We start from the raw sequence: 11,147 nt of genomic DNA on the forward strand, positions 1-11,147 counted from the left end.
GAGTTATAGTTGCCAGCACTAACTATAACGGGGCAATTTCATTGGTTTTTTATCAGTAAAATTTCCGCTAACTATAACATGTGTGAAACCTATGGTTTTTTCAGTGAATTTGCAAGGTTTTTTAAATGCTAATTCCTAACTATAACGTGTGTGAAACCTATGGTTTTTTCAGTGAATTTGTACGGTTTTTTAAATGCTAAGTTACTTTACGCCATTCGAGGCGTGCGCGCCCACTTAACGCAGTTCGTTCCGTGCACGGTTTTTATCAACTTTAATAAGCCCTGTACATTTGGTGGCCTTCGGCCACCAAAAGCACAGGGGGTGGGGTCAATGTGGATAGTGTTTTTTTTATTTCGATTTTATAATTTCATGTTGCCAAAATTTAGTTTTTTTCTTACCTATTAATAAGCCCTGTACATTTGGTGGCCTACGGCCACCAAAAGCACAGGGGGTGGGGTAAGTGTGGATAGTGTTTTTTTTATTTTTATTTTTTTACCGTACGCTTACGGTAAGCGTACGGTAAGCGTACTCGGCGAAATTGCCGAAAAAAAAATAAAACCGTTTTTGCTCTTGGGGGATGTTTGGGGACTCCCTCAACATGACTATGTGGGAGGGAGTTGTCAAAACAGCCCCGTAACATGTTTTTGGCCATCATGTTTGATAAACAACACTCAGTGCGAGAGACAAAATGGCGGACGCCGCTTCCTGGTTTCGGCCGATTCGAATGTTTACTAAGATCTAAGAGCCAATCAGAATCGCGCTCGCGCACGCCACCGTACGCTTACGGTAAGCGTACGGTAAGCGTACCGTAAGCGGGCTCAGATATATATATTGATTTAAAGGCTATTTTCTCAGAATCTACTGAACAGATTTACACCAAACCTACAAAAGGCACTTCCTTGACCTAGGGACTACCTCTCTGCCAAATTTCTAGTAATTCTGTTCAGCCGTTCGGGCTGTAGCTCGTTCTAAAGGTCCTATGGAAAAATGCATGGGAAAAACGCGTTTTGGGACCCCCCTTTTATCTCAGCCCTCGCTTGACGAATCCCCCCGAGACTTTCAGGGTAGGAGCGGAGCGTAGCGCCCCACCTATTTTGAGAAATTCGCGAGGATTCATCGACCGGCGCCAAAGTTATTCAAAATAGAATGTTGAGGTTTTCCTATGGAAAAGGGGTCCTAACTATAACTACCTACTGGCGACCGCCAGTAGGTAATATATATATATATATATATATATATATATATATATATATATATATATATATATATATATATATATATTCACTTAAAAAACCATAGGTTTCACACATGTTATAGTTAGGTGGATATTTCACTCGTAAAAAAACAATGAAATTCCCCTGTTATAGTTAGTTCAGATAACTATAACTCGTGCGCCCGCAATCCTGCTCATGACGTCACATATTACATCACTCATGACATGGTCAGTGGCATCACTCATGACATCACTGATGACATCATCCTTGTGATAGAGTGGCGGTCGCGCGAGTAATAGTTATCTGAACTAACTATAACGGGGGAATTTCATTGGTTTTTTACGAGTGAAATATCCCCCTAACTATAACATGTGTGAAACCTATGGTTTTTTAAGTGAGTTTGCAAGGTTTTTTAAATGCTAATTCCTAACTATAACGTGTGTGAAACCTATGTTTTTTTCAGTGAATTTGTACGGTTTTTTAAATGCTAAGTTATATATGTATTATTATTTTTTTTATATATTTATTTAACAATAAACTACGTATACATTTTTTTTTTTTTTTTGGTTTTTCACCGTGCGCGCACCGTGCACGCACCACCGCGATTTTAAAAAATGTAAATGTTTTTTTCTGCCTTCGGGGTCCTTCAGGAACCCGTGACAAAGGCTAGGGGGTCAGGAATTCTCTACCCTGCCCCCTTTTCACGTTCGCCACCTTCCTTTTTCACTCTTGCACTGAAAACAAACAAAATGGCGGCCGACACTTCCTGATTTCGACCGATTCGAACGTTGACTAACATGTAACCACCAATCAGAATTACGCTCGCGCACGTTAGGGTGCTCGCACGGTGCTCGCTAGGTGCGCGCACGGTGCGCGGCTATAGATATGTATGTGCTTTTAACTGCAATTTTCTCAGGAACTACTGAACAGATTGACTCCATATATGCAAAAGGCACATCCTTGACCTGAGGACTACCTCTCTGCCAAATTTCAAGTAATTCTGTTCAGCCGTTCGGGCTGTACCTTCGACTAAAGGTCCTACGGGAAAATGCATGGTGAAAACGCGTTTTGGGACCCCCCTTTTTTCTCGGCCCCCGCTTGACGAATCCCCCCGAGACTTTCAGGGTAGGAGCTGAGCGGACCGCCCCATTAGTTTTGAAAATTTCGCGAAGATTCGTCAACCGGCGCCAAAGTTTTTCAAAATAGAATTTTCAGATTTCCTATGGATACACGGTCCTAACTATAACTATCTACTGGCGACCGCCAGTACATAATTTATATATATATATATATATATATATATATATATATATATTTATATAAATATATATATATATATATCTATATATATATATATATATCGCCTTGTCTCCGTAAACAGTCGTCGTTTTCGCTGTCAAAAACCAGAGTGCAGACCACAATAATCGTGTTACCATCCAAGATTTAATCAGCCACGGCAAACACAGTCGGCATGACGCGTTTCGATCCCAGAAGGACCTTGATCACATGACGCGCCCCTACATCTCACGGTACTTTAAATTGCATTTTTTTACTTTTAACTTAAAGTGACATGCACGCAAAAATTCAGTTGGGTTATAGACACAGATGAAACCTTAAAATGTTGACCGGTTTCACATTATTACTACACAAATGTGCAAAATAGCCAATGTTAAAAAATGTTTTACAATGCTAAATTATATTTAAAACCAATTGATATATATACATTGATGTGAAATATATAAGTGTTGTCCCCTAGCGATCAGACATGATTAAAAAAACAACCTCATTTCAATAAATAAGATTAAAATTAACCAATAAATATCTCTGATTTATTAAAAGGAAACCTTATACTGACATTTGTCAGATGCAACATCCAGGTGTAAATACCCTGTTATTGAGTCTCAATAGGTTAATTATTGTAGACGTTGCAGTGGATTCAATGCAGTTTTATAGAGCTGTGTCTGCCAACGTTTGACTCGATAAGTGCATGTAGAATTGTGCAAGTGAAAAAATTGTTAAAGTGCTTAGTGCAAATGTATACTTTTTTGTTCCAAAATTTTCAGAAATTTCTAAAAAACCCGAGGTGTATGTGAATAGATTGAGAATAAAATATATACAAAGCGGCATATGGGAATACAGAATATGGACATAATATTCCATCAAATATTCTATGCTTTTTAAGTTTTCCCATGTAGAGTATGTAAATTTACATGTTTAACAAATGACAAAGTGTAAGTAAAGCTATGGTTGCCTTAAAGTCAAAATGAAAGAGGGAGAGGCAAGGAGACCCGGTAAGGTTTCATAGGCAGGTGTACAGGTCTTCAGTTTGATTTAGGCCGTTAGGATGCTTAGTATCCAAGTTTAGGATGTACCTGGTCTCTAATTGCCTAAGTGCTCTCACACGATCTCCTCCTCTTTTCTTGTGAGGGATATTGTCTATCAGAAAATATTTTAGAAGAGTGGGGTCAGATTTGTGGCAATCCTCAAAGTGTCTTGCAACAGGATAAGACGGATCCTTGTTTTTGATTGCTCTCATGTGCTGAAGTACCCTCTTGTGTCCCTGGAGGATGGTACTTCCTACATATCTGAGTCCACAGGGGCACTCCAGCAAATAGATGGCATGATCCGTTTTGCAAGTTAAGTGTTTGGTAATAGGGATTTCATCTTGGTTGAAAGGTGTTCTGAATGCGGTGGTATTGGTGCCCTGTTGGCATGCTTTACATGATTTACACCTATGAAATCCCTTTCTTTGGCTGAGCCAAGTGACTTGTGGTTGATTTTCCAAGTCATTTCTGACTAGAGCATCACGCATAGATGGAGCTCTGCTAAATGTTATAGCAGCTCTTTTGGGGAGTAAATGACCAATAATTGGATCGCCTAGTATAATAGGCCAATTTTTATTGATTAGATTTTTAAGGGTTTTGCCCTCTTTGCTGAAATTCAGAATGAATCTAAAGTGGTCCTCCGTTGTTTTAGGTTTTTCTTTGTTTTTAAACAGAGTTACTCTATCTAAGTCGTTGCTCTTCCTGATGGCTTTATCAATGATCTTCGGAGAGTATCCCCTTGCCAGAAATCTTTTTTTGCTGGAATCTTGCACTAGTTTGAGATCAGTGGGATTGCTGCATATGCGTTTAAGACGCAGCATCTCTCCATAAGGAATACTGTTTATAAGGTGTTGCGGGTGAGCGCTGCTGGCATGAAGTATCGAATTACCAGCTGTTGATTTCCTATGTAGTGTGGTATGTATCTGACCTTCATTGATATAGACTTGTACGTCTAAGAAATTAACTGATATCGGACTGATATCTGCTGTAAAATTGAGGGTCAGATTGTTCTGATTAAGGTTTTCCACAAATACATTTGCTTCATTAATGTCACCACGCCAGATAATAAACAGATCGTCAATGTATCTGATCCATTTGACAATGTTGTTATTTAGTTGTGTAGGGTAATGTTTAGCGAGGACCAGCTCCTCCCACCAGCCCATATGCAAACATGCATAGCTGGGAGAGAAGCTGGCCCCCATCGCAACACCCCGTTGCTGTTGGTACAGTGCATTTTCAAAAAGAAACACGTTGTTAGTTAAACAAAATTCAACCATGTTGACTAACATATTGTTGTGATCTGCAAATAAAGTACCCCTGTGAGCAAGGAAATGTTTTAAGGCACGCAATCCATCTTTGTGATTAATTGACGTATAAAGAGATGTTACATCTAAAGTCATTAGCAAGTATTCATTGTGCCAAACACAGTCCCTTATTTTTAACAGGAAGTCACTGGTATCCCGGATGTATGAGGGCAGGCTCTGTACATGGGGTTGGAGGAAAAAGTCCACATATCTTGAGGTTTTTTCAAGGAGACTGTTGCGAGCTGATATGATTGGTCTCCCTGGCGGCTTTAAAGGATTTTTGTGCACTTTGGGTATGAAGTACATGATCGGAGTAGTGGGATTGTCATTGCGCATATATTTGTATTCATTATCCTTTAGTAGCCCCGCATTTTTCCAGGCTATCAACTTCATGCCAAAGATATTGTACATATTTTTTAGTACTAGATGGTCACATCGCGTATAACAATCTCGATCCTTTAATTGGGACATAGCTTCTTCCACATAATCTTTTTTGTTGAGTAGCACAATGTTACCAACCTTGTCAGAGTTTCGGATAATTACCTCCTTGTTTTTGTTTAATTTGCTCATGAGTTGTTGATATTGCAATTTCTTAGTGTCCCTCTTGATGTTATTGTTAACAGCATAGTTGAGTTTCTTAATGCCACTAACAACTTGTTCGTTAAAAATATCAATTGAATCTCTTATGGTAATCGGATTAAATGTAGACCGAGGTTTGAACGGTGTACATGTCATCTTAGTTTGTATATGGATACATTCTTGTGAAATGTTATCATTTTCATGGGACAGATCTTGTAGTGCCTGTAGCGTTTGTAAGTCATTGGGAGTAAGCCCCATTGGTAGAGATGCTGGGGGTTGTGTATCAACAATTGGCTTTTTGTTACTGTTGTGTTCCAAAATATATATATATATATATGCATCGAATCGAACACCACTCCCAGCACCTCCTCATGGCGAACTGCGAGAAACGAAAAAAACAGGATAATTTTGCGGCAACTTGTAATTTATTTCCCTCACTCCTCAATCTCCATGACGCGTTTCGGGCATCCAGTGCCCTTGATCACATAAAAAGGGAGTGCAGTACGCCATATTTTTTATATGCTTGGTGAAAACACCCATGTGATAACAAACAGAGAGAAAACACTTTCAGTTTCAGGTGGCTCACCAACATATATATGCTGTTGCCATATATTTAGTTGTAATACATTTTGCGGGTATAGTCAAATGCTTTGTCATTGCAATATAACTTAGCCTCGCATTTATATTTACATGCAGTCAATAAATAAAATTGATAAATGAATTATTCATTAAATAATTCAATATGCATAAATAATTAAAATATACATATCATCACACACATATAAAAATAAATATTTATGTGCAACCATTTATAAATATATTCATCTAAGGACATATTTCTGCATAAATGCACATGCCTTATCCACATTTATTGCATGTTTCTTTACTACATATATATATATATCTCCAGGATCAGATTTTACTCACATAAAACTATAGAAATGTAACAGTTATAGTTATGGTTATCTTAAAAAACTATAACTCATGCCCGGCCATGCGCAGTTTTCTTATCAAACATTTTATTGCGAATGTTGCAGTGATATTATCAATGATGTTATGGAAGATGTCTATACTGATGTAATATATGGGGTAATTAGCAGTGCAGTTTCTTGAGATAACTATAACTGCTGAATTTCAATGACTTTATGTGTGCATAATCTGAACCTAAAGACACACAATTGATGGACGGAATGCAGAACAAATCAAAACATTCACCCCCAGTAAAGAGATCTGGGTTAAATCCATCATTCTTTTGCTCACCATGCCACCCCAGTTTCGACCTGGCCATATGCAAATCAGTCTTGACCCTGTGCCTCACGGGAACAGTCCAGCCTGAACTGCCAAGCCAGGTCCTCCCTGAACCGGAAACAAGCATCCTAGGACCGGTTTCGGGGTTTCACCCCTCTTCAGTCAGGATAGCTTGATTCCAGTGGCACAGTGAGCCCGGGACCCACGTCTGGGCATTCCCGGCGCACTTAGGGCGAGAAAGCAAGAGACACACAATTGATGGACGGAATGCGGAACACATCAAAACATTCACCCCCAGTCAAGAGATCTGGGTTAAATCCATCATTCTTTTGCTCACCATGCCACCCCAGTTTAGACCTGGCCATATGCAAATCAGTTTTGACCCTGTGCCTCATTGGAACAGTCCAGCCCGAACTGCCAATCCAGGTCCTCCCTGGACCGGAAACAAGCATCTATAGGACCGGTTTTGGGGTTTCACCCCTCTTCAGCAAGGATAGCTTGATTCCATTGTTCTGCATTCTGTCCATCAACTGTTGTTTTTGCATTTGTCACCCCGAGTGGGACGGGTATGCTCAGACGTGAGTCCTGTGCTCTCCATGCCGCTGGAATCAAGCTATCCTGGGTGAAGAGAGGTGAAACCCACGAAACTGGTCGTAGGATGCTTGTTTCCAGCCAAGGGAGGACCTGGCTTGGCAGTTCGGGCTGGACTGTTCCTATGAGGCACAGTGTCAAGACTGATTTGCATATGGCTTGGTTCAAACTGGAATGGCACGGTGAGCAAAAAAACGATGGATTTAGGCCCAGATCTCTGTACTTGGGTGAATGTATGACATTGTTCTGCATTCTGTCCATCAACTGTTTTTTTTGCATTAATCTGAACCTAAGCATAACGTCCCTGTAACATAGGTGTTTTAGTGGTTTTCTAAGATATTTTAAATTCTAACTCCTAGTTATAATGTACCCTTTAACCTTTGTTTTTTTCAGTGAATTGCTATGTTTTTAATGCAATTTCCTAACTGTAGTGTCCCATTAACCTTTGTTTTCTTGTGGACATTCTAGGTTTTTCTAACGCAAAGTAATACTTAATTACATACGTTAATCTAACCTCGCCACGCATGGCTTTTGGCTTTGCGAGGTGGGGAGTTCGCATCAGGGCATGGCCTGCAACCAACCCCACACTGTGCACAGCCTCTGCAGGGGGAGGTTGGCCACCAAGCCTGACCTACAGCCAGGCCCTGTGGCTAACCCTGAAAGGCAGTCAACCTGCTGGACCCCTCTGCCTGGTTGCCTTTGGCCCCAGGGACCCTACGCACCAGGACCAAGTGCATGTTTGGGGGGATGGTGGCATGGGTCCTCCTCCCAGGCCACTTTTACCCCCAGGGACACCACCCATCGGGGAATAGCAATATATTTCAGGGGGAGGAGGGCACATGGCCCCCCTCCCCAGACCAATTTCAGCACTGTGGACCCCATTCCCCAGAGCCCAGGACCATATTTAATGGTGAGGGGCAACACTGCCCCAGTTCCCAGGTTGATCTCGGCCCTGGGAAGCTTCTCCCGTAGGGCGCAGCACATTTCATAGGGGAGGGGGCACATGCATGATTGGCTGTGTGGGTTTGTGAGTGGGTGTATGAGTGGTTTTGTGGGTCTGTGAGTGGGTGTTTGAGTGGCTGTATGGGTGCAGTAGTGGTTGTGTGAGTGTGTAAGTGGATGTGTGAGTGGGTTTATGAGAGTGTGAGAGTGGCTATGTGGGTTTGTGAGTGGGAATGTGAGTAGTTTTTTGCGTCTTTGAGTGGGTGTGTGAGTGGCCGTATGGGTGTGTGAGTGGCTGTGTGAGTAGTTGTGTGGCTGTGTAAGTGGGTGTGTGAGTAAGTATTACAGTGGGTGTATGAGTAGCTGTGTGGGTCTGTAAGTGGGTATGTAAGTGTTTTTTAGGTTAGTGAGTGGGTGTATGAGTAACTGTTTGGGTATGTAAGTGAGGGTGTGAGTAGTTGTTTGGGTGTATGAGTGGGTGTGTGATTGGCTGTGTAGATCTGTGAGTGGGTGTGTGAGTAGTTTTGTGGGTCAGTGAGTGGGTATGTGAGTGGTTGTATGGGTGTATGAGTGGATGTGTGGATGTGTGAGTGTGTGAGTGAGTGTGTGAATGTGTGTGTGAGTGGCTATGTGGATCCATGTGTGAGTGGGTGTGCAAGTGTGTGAGTGGCTTTGGGGGCCTGAGAGTGGGTGTGTGACTGGCTGTATAAGTGTATACATGGCTGTGTGTGCATGAGAGGGTGGTTGACTGCCTTATGGGTCTGTAAGTGGGTGTGTGAGTGGTTGGGTCTATAAGTGGGTGTGTGAGTGAACGTATTAGTGTGCAAATGGGTGTATGAGTGGTGTTACGGGTCTCGTCTTGGGAATATCTCCCAATGACTTCCTCAGGGCAAACGTAAATTCATAAGCAGATTCGCCAGACTCCCATCGCAATCAAGAATCGAGTGTGAATCATTCACCCTCGATTCTTGATTGCGACGGGAGTACTCTCCACAACTCGATACATTGATTCACAAACGGGTTTACTGGAATATTAGTAACTCTGAGACCCATGCTGAATGGGACCGCTTACAGGTTATTCCTGGACTGTGGCGAATCTGCTTATGAATGTTTGTTTGCCCTGAGGAAGTCGTTGGGTGATATACCCAAGACGAAGCATGTGTTAGCTACATCTTGGCTATACCAACTACACCAATCTGCTGTTATGAACCATTTGTAATACATCTACGGCTGTGAACAGGATGAGAAAATTAAGAGTTGAGAGAATAAAGAAGAATACTAACACACAAGATTTGGACTGATACTTTTGTGGATTGACTTTCTAATGACATACCTTTGATTACTTATTTGCCTTTTGCTCGGGAACGGTATTTTGTGTTAAGTAAAACTTTGTTCAATTTTTCCAGAAAATCATAAAAGTATACATAATAAAAAAGCAGAGAAGGTACAGTAAAATACACTTACTTTAATTTGCAAATAACAAATATAAGAAAAGTATATAGTGGGCTCTATCTGAAAAACAAGAGAAAATCACGGCCTAAGACCAAACTGAGAAATAAACCATGCTACTGCCCACTTAAAAACACATACTAAAATTCATCACCCATGCATAGCCCAAGATAATAATCGAAACAAGAAGAAGCAAATAGTAGGGGATTTTATCATTTGGAGGAACAGAAAGGCAGGCTTCACTTTGGTAAAATTAATAGGCAAAAGGAGCGGACGGAGGTTGTTGAAATCTTGAGCAGATCATATCAATGTGTAGGGTGTTATGAATTGAGACATCATCGCAGAAACATGCCGGCAGGCCTGAAACTTTAAACCAAGACACTTTGGGTAACAAGAGTTGTTGGAACAAGTTGAATCTAAAGTAGGTTAACAGTCTACAATGAAAGTTAGAAATCTCTAAAGACAGGTATGGCTCCATCCCAGAGACAGGATTCACCAAGAAATGGAGCATAATGCACTTGTGGAGGGCCGCAGGCTCTTGTTCTGCAGCTGTCCTAGCAAGAAAGGCTTGCTTTATCCATACAATCTCACTCCTTGTTATACAACATGGTTAATTAAAGAGTTTCGGGCGTCCTAGGATATCTAGTGTATGTCTAATGTAATAAATCCAGGGAATTCATGACATGCCGTCCAAAGCCACGCAATCACGTAGAATGAACCTATTAAGGAACATGTCCTACCTTAGCCTTAGTAAAAGGGTTTGCAACCCAATCAGATGTGCCCCAGACCCACGTCCTCATTGGGAATCTCAGAGGCAATGCTCTGGGGTACTTTGAGAAGGCCTCTCAAAAAGGAATTCTCAATGACCTGTAATTAGGAGGAGGGCATATAACCCCAGATGTCACAACCATAGCTGGTCGAGGTAACACACTTGGCCCTAAACAAATTTAACATTGCCTCCACATGTGTATGTCCCAAGCACCTTGCTAAGGCACAGACCCAATTAATGCCAGATTTTAATCTTGGGATTTTTTTCGTAATCAGTGGTTGCCAAGAAGGATTAGCGTCTAATACAATCCCCAGGTATGAGAAGCGATCAACCCTGGTTATAGGCTGATGCTTGATCGGAAAAAAAAATGATCTGGTGTTCTTGGACCCACCACCATAATGTGTGATTTAGATTAGTTGGTGGTAAGATCAAGCCCCTTCCATATAGGTAGGAAAAGGAACAAGAAGACACTGTAATCCTTTGGCGGTGTCTGCATATAAAAGAACAGGCAGACAACAAGCACCTGCACTTAGGATGTCTGCTCCTGGATCCGTAAGGGCTAGAATCAGGCCATTAACGTAGAGGGTGAGGAGAAAAGGGGCCAGGATACACCTCTGGCCACCCCTCTCTTCAGCTTAAGGGGCAGGGTGCATTCTGCATCCAACCCGTATCTTACAGAGGCAGATAGACTCTCATGTAGAGGATGCAAGAAGGACAGCAAAGGCAG

Source organism: Triturus cristatus, chromosome 9 (genome assembly GCF_964204655.1).
Source record: "Triturus cristatus chromosome 9, aTriCri1.1, whole genome shotgun sequence".
Taxonomy (NCBI): domain Eukaryota; kingdom Metazoa; phylum Chordata; class Amphibia; order Caudata; family Salamandridae; genus Triturus; species Triturus cristatus.